This window comes from Prionailurus bengalensis, chromosome E1 (assembly GCF_016509475.1).
Source record: "Prionailurus bengalensis isolate Pbe53 chromosome E1, Fcat_Pben_1.1_paternal_pri, whole genome shotgun sequence".
Taxonomy (NCBI): domain Eukaryota; kingdom Metazoa; phylum Chordata; class Mammalia; order Carnivora; family Felidae; genus Prionailurus; species Prionailurus bengalensis.
In genome coordinates, this window is record NC_057347.1 from 39,363,580 (window position 1) to 39,376,165 (window position 12,586).

General features: G+C 39.0%; 1 long non-coding RNA gene across 2 annotated transcripts in view; it reads left to right on the forward strand.

Moving 5' to 3' along the window:
* Window positions 1-12,586, forward strand: part of LOC122485537 — a 149,750-nt gene that overhangs the window by 6,542 nt on the left and 130,622 nt on the right. The window contains exons 2-3 of one of the 2 annotated variants that reach the window (XR_006297887.1): window positions 5,571-5,633; window positions 11,929-11,967. This is a non-coding gene — a long non-coding RNA (uncharacterized LOC122485537). The remainder of the gene's footprint in view (window positions 1-5,570; window positions 5,634-11,928; window positions 11,968-12,586) is intronic. The other variant, XR_006297886.1, reaches the window with a different exon arrangement.

Genomic DNA, 12,586 nt, shown 5'->3' on the forward strand with positions numbered 1-12,586 from the left:
TATTGTAGAAATTGATTTGTTTTTATTTGCACTGTCATTTGTTGAAATCCGCCTTTAGCATGAGTGACGTTACAGAGGTGCCATGTAACAATTCTATAGCTAAGTGGGATGAAAATTTACAGACTGTCATTTCTAATCTTGGCACCGTATATACTTGATTGTCATAATCCACTGTAACTGTAATTTCGTTGTTTTCTATTTTTATTGTGTCTCTGTGGGGCATTGATAGGTATTTAGAAGATAGATGAGTGAGATTCAGCTCTTGCCCTTAACGATTTTACTAATCCTTACAATCTAATTGAGGAGACAAACATTATCAACCTAAGCACCATATGAATGGTAAATGAAGTGAAAAGGAGGTGGGGTGGGGAAAAGGAGTTAACATTTCTAAACATCTACTATGTTCTAGATGGTTTAGTCTCCTGTAATCCTCCCCAATTTCTCTCTGATTGGTATTACATACCTCATTTTATAGCTGGAAAAAAAAAAAGTGAAGCTTTAGAAAGCTTTAGGAATTGCCCAGAGTAGCATAGGTAGTTTATGCTAGAGCCTGGTTTTGAATCAGTTTCAAAGATGATCCTGTTTTCATGACAGGGTCTGTCGTGAAAGACTGTCGCTGTAAGACTGATGAGCAAGGAGTCTTGTTGGAATAGGGTCATCTGACAAAGTTTCATGTGCCGGTGGAATTTAAGCTGAGTCTTGCAAAGGATGGGTAGGATTCTTCCATGCATGCAGCAGCAGAGAGAGGACCTTTCTGGGAATACAGTTCAGGAGGGAGATTAGAGCAGCAGATACATTCAAGATAGGTAAGATCCCTAAGGGAAGGAATTGAGAAAGAAATGAGTGAAGGTCTAAGCCTGAACTTTGACGGATGGCCACTTTAGGGGCTGGGAAGAAGAGCTAGAGACTAGAGAATAATACTGAGAAGGAGGGCACTTATGATTTGGGAAAGAGGAAGAAGGAACTTGGAAGCCAAGGGAGGAGGGAACCCAGATAAGTAGGCTGGTCACCAGAAAGAGAGATCAAGGAGAAAGGAGATTGAAGAGAAACTTGATTTGGCAGTTAGGAACCACTGGCGTCCTTCCACAGGGGAGGTTTAGTGGAATTGCAGTAGGGTAATCTACAATATATACCCAATATTAGATTTGGCCACTTTGCTTACTGTATTTTGTTTTCATGTAGTCCAGTGTATTAATTTCCTCTTTAATTGCTTCTGGATTTGCAGTCATGGTTAAGGCGGGTATACACTATTCTCATGAGTTTAGTTTGGCTGGGGCTCTTGAAACATGTTGATTCAGCTTTGTTATCAACTTGACTTGTCGCACTGTTGGGATTTTTGGACCTTTCCTATTCCTTGTTTTTCTTCAAGTAAAATTCTCTTTTGAAGTTTCTATTTGAAAATTCTATTTGCAAGTTTCTTTCTCTGATTAATTGAGATACAATGAGTAATTTAAGTAGTTACAGAAAGAGGACTCTGGTAGTGCAGATTATGTCTCAAGATGGCAGGATTGATGAGCTAAATGTTTAGAGTTTTCCATTGTTTATCACAGAAAGTTTGAAAGTTAGACATATTTTGCTTGACTGGTCTGTGACTGTGTGCAAACTGCTGAATGTGCCTATATGATTACCACCCACAGAGTCAAAGCCAAATGGAAAATTGTACAACTGTGTAGTGGATTTGGTACCCTCCTCCCAGACGACTGAGTATTTAGGCAATAATTAGTAATTAGCGAAGATATTCATAAGGCCCATGACTTCTCATTGCAAAACATCTAAAATTCAGTGCTTTAAAATCTGCAGACACTCCCATATCATGCAATTTTTCTGAAACTTCTGGGATTGCACTGTGATAGAAGCCACAAAAATGTGGAAATTACATGAAGGCTTTTCAGTTAATATAGCAGATGGTTAAGTGAGTGGGCTCTGGAGCCAGACTGCCAGGGTTACAGCCCACACCCCACCACTCACTGTGTGTTGTCTTGGTTTCCTCATTTCTTAATTGAAAAAAAATGTTTATTTATTTTTGAAGGAGAGACGGAGTGTCAGCGGGGGTGGGGCAGAGAGAGAGGGAGACACAGAATTGGAAGCAGGTGTCAGAAGCAGTCTCCAGGCTCTGGGCTGTCAGCACAGAGCCAACACAGGGCTCCAACTCACAAACTGTGAGATCATGCCCCGAGCCGAAGTCGGACGCTTAACTGACTGAGCCACCAAGATGCCCCACGGTTTCCTCATTTCTCAAAAAGGACTGATAATTTTGCTTACTCTGCAGTGTTGCAGTGGTAGTTGAATGAGTTCGTTAAATATTAAGCATTTAGAACAGTGCCTGACATACATAGAACAAGTGCTTAAGACATGTTTATTGGTGTTACTATTACTGTGATCAGTATCTTCGAGCCTAAGCCACTGTCTAACCCACAGTAGGCTGGAAAAATATGAGTGAAAGGATAAGGTTAGAGGATGGAAAATGGCTGGTGAGGAGGAGAAAATGGCAGGGGAGGAGGGTAGGCAAAGGAAAGATGTGCTTTACTGATAACTTTGTGATAAAGTTTGCCATCTGTTTTTCTCTAAATGATGTGTGATTTTTTTTTTGAAGTTTATTTATTTTGAGAGAGAGAGAGAGAGTGTGTGTGTGCATGTGGTGGAGGGGCAGGGAAAGAGGTAGAGAGGATCCCAAGCAGGCTCTGCACTGTCAGCGGGGAGCCCGATGAGGGGCCCAAACTCACCAACCTGGGTGCTTCACTGACTAAGCCACCCGGGTGCCCCTGTGCTTTCATTTTTAACTTCATTCTTTTCTTTATCTCCTATATCCACCAAATCCCCAATTTTGTCACTTTTTTTTTTTTTTTTTTTAAATCTTAGCTGATGTTTTTCTTTCTTTCTGTCTGGTCCCACTGCAACTGCCCTAATCCAGGCTTTCAGCACTTCTGTCACCAGCTTCTGAAGACATTTTCTTGGCTCAGTGCTATGTCACTTAAGATCTTTCCTGTTCACTGCTGCAGGATTAATGTTCTTGACACAGTATTGTCATGACTTCATCAGTGTACTCAAGCACCTATTATGGATTTCTCTTGTGGATGGATTAAGTCTTCTCAACAGCTTTGCCTGACTCTGTCTGTTCATCTTCATGCTCCCTGCGGTGCGTAAGGGTGGTGGAGTGGAAGGAGAGCTGCATTCTCCTCATGAAGTAATTATGTGGCCTTGGGCAAGACACTCAGCCTCTCTGTGTCTCATTTTACTACCCTATAAAATATGGGTAATACTGTAGGTGTCCCCTGCTGTTTGAAAGTAGAGTGTTCCTGTAAAGCAAAGAAGCAGTTATCATTAATTTATATGAAAAATTTTGAGCATCCCCAAGTCCTCAAAATAACTTCTTTTAGGGTTTTCTGATACCCTGGGACACATCTTGCTAACTGATGCACAGAATACATGGAGATAAAGCCCACACGCTCACAGACACAGTTGAAAACTATGGCTGAGAGACGCTGAGATGCTGAATGTAGTTCTCAGGGGAGGAGCTTGGTGGGGCCATTCTTGCTACCTCTATAATGGCTCACTGCAGGAAACGCTTGGTGCTATTTTCACTTTTTGCCTATTTTTCACAAAAGTGAAAATCTCTTTGGATTTTTTCCAGTTAATGAGAGCAGGTACTAATGTAAGTCTTTTGTAAAAGCAAAATGGCATCAAGGTGAACTTCCAAAAAGCGGGGGATGCATGTACTCGTAAATATTACAATATGTATAATCACGATCCAATGAAAAAATGTATTAGCATTTCCGTGAAAAATTCTTTAATGATCAGCAAGCCTTTTTTTTTTTTTTTTTAATCCTGGCCAAGACATTATGCTTTATCCCTGAATTTAAGGCCTTTGTTTGTTGCTCTTGTTTTGAAATGTCCTTCTTTCACTTTGCTAGTTACTCAAATCATGCTACCTCAACTCAAAGCTCTGGCTTAAATGTCCTCTCCTTCATGAGGTTTCTCACCATTAATGTAAGTCACGTCTGTCTGTCTCTTTCAGTTCCTGTGTGTGTAATCTAGTGTTTTATAATATGCTGTACTATCATTGTTCCCAGTGAGATGAGGCCTTTAAGTCCCTTTAGAGAAGGGAGGGTGCTGTATACCCAGTCTGTACCTGACAGATACTTACTGTTCTCTGAATGTTTTCGTATCACCTCAGTGCCTTTTCCTACTTTCTTTTCTTGCCTTTATTTTGTTCTCTAAACTCTTTTTTGGCAGTGGTGCAAGTTCAAAATTTAAATAAAGGCCAGTTGAAGACAACTAATTTCACTTTAAAGTAACTTATGATACTTTTAGATGTGAGAATGTTGCATAAGAACGATAAGAAATCTAATATTCTGCATAGGAGTTTTAAGGTATCTTAAAATATATAAAGATATATACCTTGGACTTTATATATATGCTTTATATATTAAAAAAAAAACATTTTGGCCCTCACTTTTTCCGCTTCATTAAAGGTCCCCTTTTTGGTCTTGGATCTGTTGTGATGATCTTGATACTGGCAAACTCCTAAAATATATCTGTACTTCTAACACTTCAATCTGTTTATTAGGATAGTTGGCTATTTTAGTTGGTTTTCTAGTTAGAAAGCACATGAGTTTGGTGTAACTTAAGGATTAAATGTTATGTGACTTGGCCTTTATGTTTCGTTAGCATGTCATAGGTTTCTTCCTTTCGATTGAGTTGACTTCATTCTATGAAAACAATTACCTGCATTAGGAGGTGTGAAACTATGAATCACCTGCATTAGGAGGAGAATTTACTGATGTAGAGCAGAAAACAGAACGATAATATCCCTTTGAGTTTTCATAAAAAGTAGCAAAAGTGAAAGTACCAGCCAACCAGCCAAGCTCTACAAACTACACTCTTAAGATATTAAAACAACATTGTCAAAAATAGTGGCTGTTTTTTGCCCTCATTCCTAAATCCAAGAAAATTCCTTTAGGTCCAATTGTGGTTGTTAATCAAAATCGATCCTCTCAAAGATGTGTGGTAATGGGAGAAAGTAATTTATGAAATCTTGTTAATTTTTACTTAGGGAATCTGGGCAGATCTAAAAAGAGTAGACAAAATTTTGATTTCCACATGGTACATATAGAGGTTAAAGAATATAATAAAAGCGGCAATCCCCCACTCTAGTAATTTTAAATGAATATATATAATGTGCTTAAATTAAGAAAAAATCTTACGAGTTAATCTCTTAATTTTATTGCCTAGAGATTTTTAAAATACTTTAAAGAATCAGCTTGTCAGTTTTATAACAAGTTGACAATAGCTCGGTGTCCAGATCACCTGTGTGTGTGTGTGTGTGTGTGTGTGTGTGTGGTGGGAATGGTAAGGAATAGATTGAAACAATTATTAAAATGAAACACATAATTGCAATGGAGAAAATTTACTGTAACCATTCTGTGGCCTCCCTCTACAAGGTTGATGAGAGATAATGCCCAAAGAACACTAATTTCTTGGATTAAATTTATTAAATAAATATGAAAGTAACCTTTGCAAAGTCAGTCCTCAGATAATTAGAGCTTATTGAGACTTATTCTGTGTTCCAGGGCCCATGCCAAACACTTGACCTGAATTTTTGTCTCATCAAATCCTGACAGCAATTGTACGAGGTAGCTTTTATTTTAACTGAAAAATTAAGTAGCTTGCTCAAAATTGTTCAATAGAAGGACTCAGCTGGGATTTGAGTACAGATCTAGCTTGAGAACTTTTAACATGGTGAGTGAGCTAAAAGTCTCTGGAAGTGATCCAGAATTGTATTTTGCAGTCATGTGACTTAGAAAATGAACAAGAACAGGAGGGGTTCTGTTTTCTTTCTCAGATCAGGTAAGCCTTTTTAAAAATCATTTCATTTGTGATGAAAAACAGACTGGGACATGAATTCTGCTCCTGGAGGGGTCAGACTTGTAGGTTTTATCTGTACCCAGGCTAGACTGTGTCCTGACTTTTTGAGGGTCCTTCCTGCTTGGGTTTCTGGAGGTCCCTAAGCCTTGGGCGTGTTGGTCCTCAGCTCCAGACCAGTCATTAAAATAACAAATCGGAGCAATTAGCCACCATGCATAATTGCCACACTAATCCTTTTATTATGCTGGCTTTTCTAGACAGAGCTAAACCCTTTATGGAGATTAACTGCTTTTTGTAAGGTTTTTACTCTAAATCTTGAACAAATGGTGTATTATCTGAATTAATTTGATAGTAAACTGTGACTTGGAAGGGTTCTGTTGCTTTGGGATTTTCCAACTTTCATAACCCAAAAGCTACCAGAATTTTTGGTGTCTCACTAATATTTCCTGTGTTGATCATTTTGGTTAAAATGTGGAGTGAAGGTTAGACTTGTCTAGTCCTTAAGCTTAGATATAAATGAGTTCTCTAGTCCTAAAACTTAGATATAAAAAAGATACAACTTAAGATGTTATGTTTTCTTTACTTTTTTTTTTTTTTTTTGACATTTGGAATATAAATGCTGCAATCTAAAAGTGATCTGGGGCTCCTGGGTGGCTCAGTGGGTTAGGGAACTGACTCTTGATTTCTCATGGGTTGTGAGATCGAGCCCTGCCTTGGGCCCCCTGCTGAGAGCACAGAGTCTGCTTGGGATTCTGTCCCTCTCTCTTTGTCCCTCCCCCCACTTGCAGGTATGCACTCTCACCCAAATAAATAAATAAATACGATCTAGTACAATGGGATAACTGTTGTAACAGTCACACTGATAGCCATCAAGTTGCTCTAAGCACAAGAATATTATGAATAGCAAGAACTTTCATCATTAACATTTATTTAACATTTACTCTGTGCCAGACACTGTTAAGGGCTTTATGCACGTTTTCTCATGGAACAACCCTGTATGGCAGATACTATTCTTAAACCCTTTTTAAAAAAAATTTTTTTTTTTAACGTTTATTTATTTTGGGGACAGAGAGAGACAGAGCATGAACGGGGGAGGGGCAGAGAGAGAGGGAGACACAGAATTGGAAGCAGGCTCCAGGCTCTGAGCCATCAGCCCAGAGCCCGACGCGGGGCTCGAACTCACGGACCGCAAGATCGTGACCTGGCTGAAGTCGGATGCTTAACCGACTGCGCCACCCAGGCGCCCCAAACCCTTTTTAAAGAAATGGAGGAGGAAACTGAAGCTTACAATGCTTGTGTGTCGGGCATAGGGTGGTACAGCTAATACACTGGTGTCTGAGCCAGAATTGAAACCAGCTCTGTCTTCTCTAGCTCCACCACCTTTGACACTCTTAACCACCACCTTTCACTGTCAGATGTTTAATTAAATGCTGCTTTGTGGTTTCAAAGACTGTCCCAGAAATGTAGATTACAGTGGTGAGTAGGGAACCATTTTATTATAGCTAGTCTGTTTTAGGATAGGCTTACATTTCCTACTAACAAATGAGCTAAATGGAATTTTAAAAGGAAGCAGATTTGAAGAATATTCCTTTTTGTTTAGATGATTCAAAATGTTCTTTTCACAGATGTTCTGCAAACACTTTGCAATATGGATATGTTTTGAGGGTAATGGATTTGAGTGGGTAGGAGTGGGTCAGTCACAATGGTAAATTACTTTATGACAAGTGCTATTTGGCCTGATATTTTAGGCTTGAGTACATACATGCTATCTTACTTAAAACTTAAAAATGTTTATTTGTTTTGAGAGACAGAGAGAGAGAGAGAGAGAGAGAGAGAGAGAAAGAAAGAAAACAGGGGAGGGACAGAGAGAGAGGAAGAGAGAGAATTCCAAGCAGGCTCCATGCTGTCAGTGCGGAGCCTAATGAGGGGATTGAACCCACAAACCATGAGATCATGACCTGAGCCGAAATCAAGAGTCAGATGCCCAACAGACTGAACCACCCAGGCCACCCCATACACACTGTCAGTTTAAGAACTGAGTGTTTAATCCATAAAGACTCTTAAATACTGAGAACAAACTGAAGGTTGATGGGGGGTGGGAGAGAGGGGGAAATGGTTGATGGGCATTGAAGAGGGCACCTGTTGGGATGAGCACTGGGTGTTGTATGGAAACCAATTTGACAATAAATTATATTTAATATACATATAAAAAAGAACTGAGTGTTTAATAGAGGGCTAGGGTTTTAGTGGATTAATTAATCACTTACCCAGACTTGCCATTCATTAGTTTATGGTACTTTTCAGTTTCATTCACTGGTTGAATCTCAGCCCAGGAGTTGTTCCTAGTCAACATCCTGGCTCTCCACTTGAGTCCTGATTTGTTGAACTTGAAATTCCAGATTGCTCATCATTTCTTGCATTTGTGAAAGTTGACTGTAGTAGTTGGTTACTTTCAGTTTCTGTCAAACTGAATACAAAGGATTGTTCCTGAAGGGATAGAAAATAAAAGTGAAAGATGATTTATTAAAAATTGCAGTGGAGAAAAACAGAACATAGTTTGTAATTTTAAAGAAACCGTTCTTGGCAATGTGTCTTCCTCTCTCTTCCTGTTCCTTTATTGTTTAATCTTAAACAGAGTCGCTTTTAGTTTTTACAATGAAGAGATGATTCCTTACAGACATAAAATAGTTTGAGAAATCTGTGACCAGTCTTGTAACTGTCATATGTGGATAACAATTTGGACTCTCAGAACAACACGTTGCAACATTCTTCATAGAGCTGGTTGGGCCTGAAGCTTTAATTCCAGCGTGTGGAGAGTTTGATGTGGCTCAGCCGGCTTATTCCTGTTGGTACTTGTCAGCAGAAGCCAATGCCTGCCCATTCAGTTCTTTGCTCTGAAGCCTTAGAGTGTAATAAAAGTACAAATACTTTGTACCAGCTAGGTATTCCATGATTTTTTTGGTGGCGATAGGCTTACCTTTTCATAAACCAGGCCTCAGCCTTTCTTGGCTTTGTTCTGTGAACACCTTTTACTGCCTCCTCACCTGGCTCTGTATGGCAGTCAGGTCCACTCCTGGGACATACACTTCAACACGAGGTACCTTAACATGTCTCCCTTCATTTACTGATCCAAAATCAAATAATTTGAAATGTCACAGGTTACTGGGTTTTTGCATCTGGGATATGATCATGCAAATAGATTAAAAAGATAAAACTGGAAATGTAGATTTTAGAAATCATTGTTAAGGTTTAAAAAAATTTCCATGAGATTACAAAATTACCAGTGTTACCAGCTTTAGTAAATAAAAATACAGAATGCCCAATAAATGTAAATTTCAGATAAACAATGAATACTTTTTTAGAGTAAGTATGTCCCATTGCAGTATTTGGGATATATTTATAATAAAATATTATTCACTGTTTATTTGATGGAGATTTAATTCATTTAATGGAGTGTCCATTTATTTTGTTTGGCAACCCGATTACACAAATATTCAGGACCAATGTAAGATAATAATATTTTTCTAAGATAATAATATTTTTATATTTTACAAAGTATCTTAATATAAGTGATTCATTTGATCTTTACTGTCACCCTGAGAGGAAAGTTTTGCTGGGAGGTGGAGAGAGGGGCGTTGTTATTTTATTAAAAAACATTTTTTTTAATGTTTATTTATTATTGAGAGACAGAGAGAGACAGAGCATGAGCATGGGAGGGGCAGAGAGAGGAGAAGACACAGAATCCGAAGCAGGCTCCAGACTCTGAGCTGTTTGCACAGAGCCCGATGCAGGGCTCAAACTCGCAAACCGTGAGATCATGACCTGAGCCGAGATCATGATGCTTAACCAACTGAGCCACCCAGGCGCCCCTGTTGTTATTTTTTAACTAGCAAAAAATTGAGACTCAGAGAGTAACAACTCATCGAAGTCATGATGAACAAAGCACAAACCTGAATCCAAGACTTTTAACTCTTAGGCCAGTGGTCTTCCTTAAAATTTTGAGACATTTACAGAATATTGAAAAAACACTGAGAATTAAGATCAGAAAGTTACAAATAATAATGTAAGAAATTCCATAGTCCCACCACCTAGCATTGCTGACCCTTATTTTTCTTATTTGCTTCCAGTTGAGTGTGCTTTCTAGCACAATGCTTTGTGATGCTGATCTTAGAAAGCATCATATTTAGTGAGGACCCCTCTCATGACCCAGGCCCCTGTTGGCCTTCCTGAAATCAGAGGGCTAGGCAGAAGGAACAAGGTGTGAAGAATCTTATAGGCACCTTGACTTTACAGTCTGTGTTATTTTACCTGTGTTTTATTAAATGGAATCTTATATGACACCCACCACTACCATATCTTCAAGTGCTGACATATTGAAGCTTTTGATTAACATTTCATGCAATTCCTAATTCTTCATGAGTCTCTCTCTGACCCCCCACCCTTGTCTCCTCCATGATTCTTTTGGAGGTGAGTCAGCTCCTCCATCAGGTTTCCATTTTCAACGCTAGATCAGTCTTGTTTGGGGACAACCCATCCAAAACTTCTCAGGCTGATGCTGTCCACCTCAACGCTCTGGTAATGGGAAACTCCATTGTGGTATGTGGACACAATTAGAAGCACAATTAGAAGAACAAATACAACTTAGATAGTAATGGAATTCTCCTCATCTAGTGGTACTAGAACATTCCACATAGTGGAGGGTAAAGAGCACAACTCTGGAGTAAAGACCAGGGTTCCCATTGCACGTCCACCACTTTTAGCTATCACCTTGGGGCAAATATTTGCTCTACACCTTAGTTTCCTCATTGTTAAAATAGGAATAGTGTGAGGATTAAGTGAACTGATGTGTGCAAAAGTGCTTAGCACAGGGCCTAGCGCATCCTCGGTGTTCAGGAAATGGTAGGTCCGGTGTTCCTGAAGTCTTAAAAGATTGAAAATCTACCTTCTGCTCTTTGGCCAAGAAGGGAACCAAATTCTCACTTTCAAATGCAGTACTGGGGACCTTCTGCACTTTTGTAAAAATGAGTCTCTGACCCATGATTTGAGAGTCCTATGCCATCTGTTAGATTTCCAAGAGCTGGGAGTTTTCAGATAGGTAGCCTATTACTGTTATTTATTGTAATTTAAGTGTTTTAAAAGAGGTCATTATATTGGGCTATGTAATAATATGAAAGAATTATATTGTAAATTTTGTGGTAATTGCTTGTTAAATGTAATTAATGTGAATGGGCAAAAATATTTTCTTAACAATCAGTCCTTTATATGTTTTTTGGCTTAACTTGAGCTTGATGTCATCCACGGTAAGCCTGGAACTGTTGATCTGAAGCAGAGTGTTGACTTTTTCCAAAGTAATATTGGGTTGACCTTTGAGAGAGGAAAAGGAACCATATCATTCAACAAAATATATTGAGTGTTAGGTCAAGATTATATGCATCATAGGTTTCAATAATTATAAGTGTATGCCATCATAACTATATTTGTCTAAAGTATATAAACAGTAAGTTCAAACCTTTCTAGAATTGTTATAGAATTTTTCAGCTAAATATATTTTCTTTTACAACTTCTGAAATACAGAAAAATAAGTCAAATGCTCTTTCAAATGAGTGTCATCAGGAAATTTTATATTAATTTTTATGCACATTAGATATTTTTATGTTTATTTATTTAATTTTTTAAATGTTTATTTTTGAGACAGAGATAGACAGAGTACAAGTAGGGGAGGGGCAGATAGAGAGGGAGACTGAATCTGAGCTGTCAATACAGAGCCTGATGTTGGGCTCGAACTGGTGAACCGTGGGATCGTGACCTGAGGTGACGGCTGACGCTTAACTGACTGAGCCACCCAGGTGCCCCCAGATATTTTAATGTTTAAATTAAATGCATTAATTTATGTGATATAATGTATGTTATCCAGGAAAGAAAAGTTATTTATACGTAAGACAACTTATCTGAGTTTTAAGGTCCTCAATGGTGGTGTAGTATTTGCTATAGTCTTGAGGTTGAGCATTAATGTTCTTTTTTCCAAAATTCTCATACCATGTTTTTATTTTTAATTCAAGGAAGGTCAGCATTGGTGTTTTCCGGGTGATACACCTTGTCAAGGTAGGAGACCATGCCCGTGGTTTAAATTCCACACGTTTTCCCTTGTGTTACTTGAAAGAAGGCCATCATCATCATCAGAGCTACCAGCATTTTACATGGCTCCCATTGGGTCCGGCACTCATGCTACTCTACCCTGTTCCAGCACCCAGCCTCCCAACCCCAACACCAGAAAGTACACCAGAAGGCCCCCTAACTCTCTGAGCCCCCTACAATGCCATAGCTTCCCCTGAGGCCTTAACAGACCCATAGCCAGTGTGGCTATGCTGTCAGAGCCCAGAGGAATAAGCCATTGTGTGCAAATGTAACAGAAGTCTGAGGTCAAAGTATAGCCTCAGTCAGTGCACTGTGGAGACCATCGTAGAGCTTTATGTTATGTAACACTATCACATTACATCATCTTTTATGAGCAGTTTTTAAAAAATATATAGTTTTTTGGGCGGTCAGCTTAATCTCTCTACCCCTTAGTTAAAAGTTTTTTTAATGTTTATTTACTTATTTTTGAGAGACAGAGACAGAGTGTGAGTGGGGGAGGGGCAGAGAGAGAGGGAGACGCAGAATCTGAAGCAGGCTCCAGGCTCTGAGCTGTCAGCACAGAGCCCGACACAGGGCTCGAACTCCT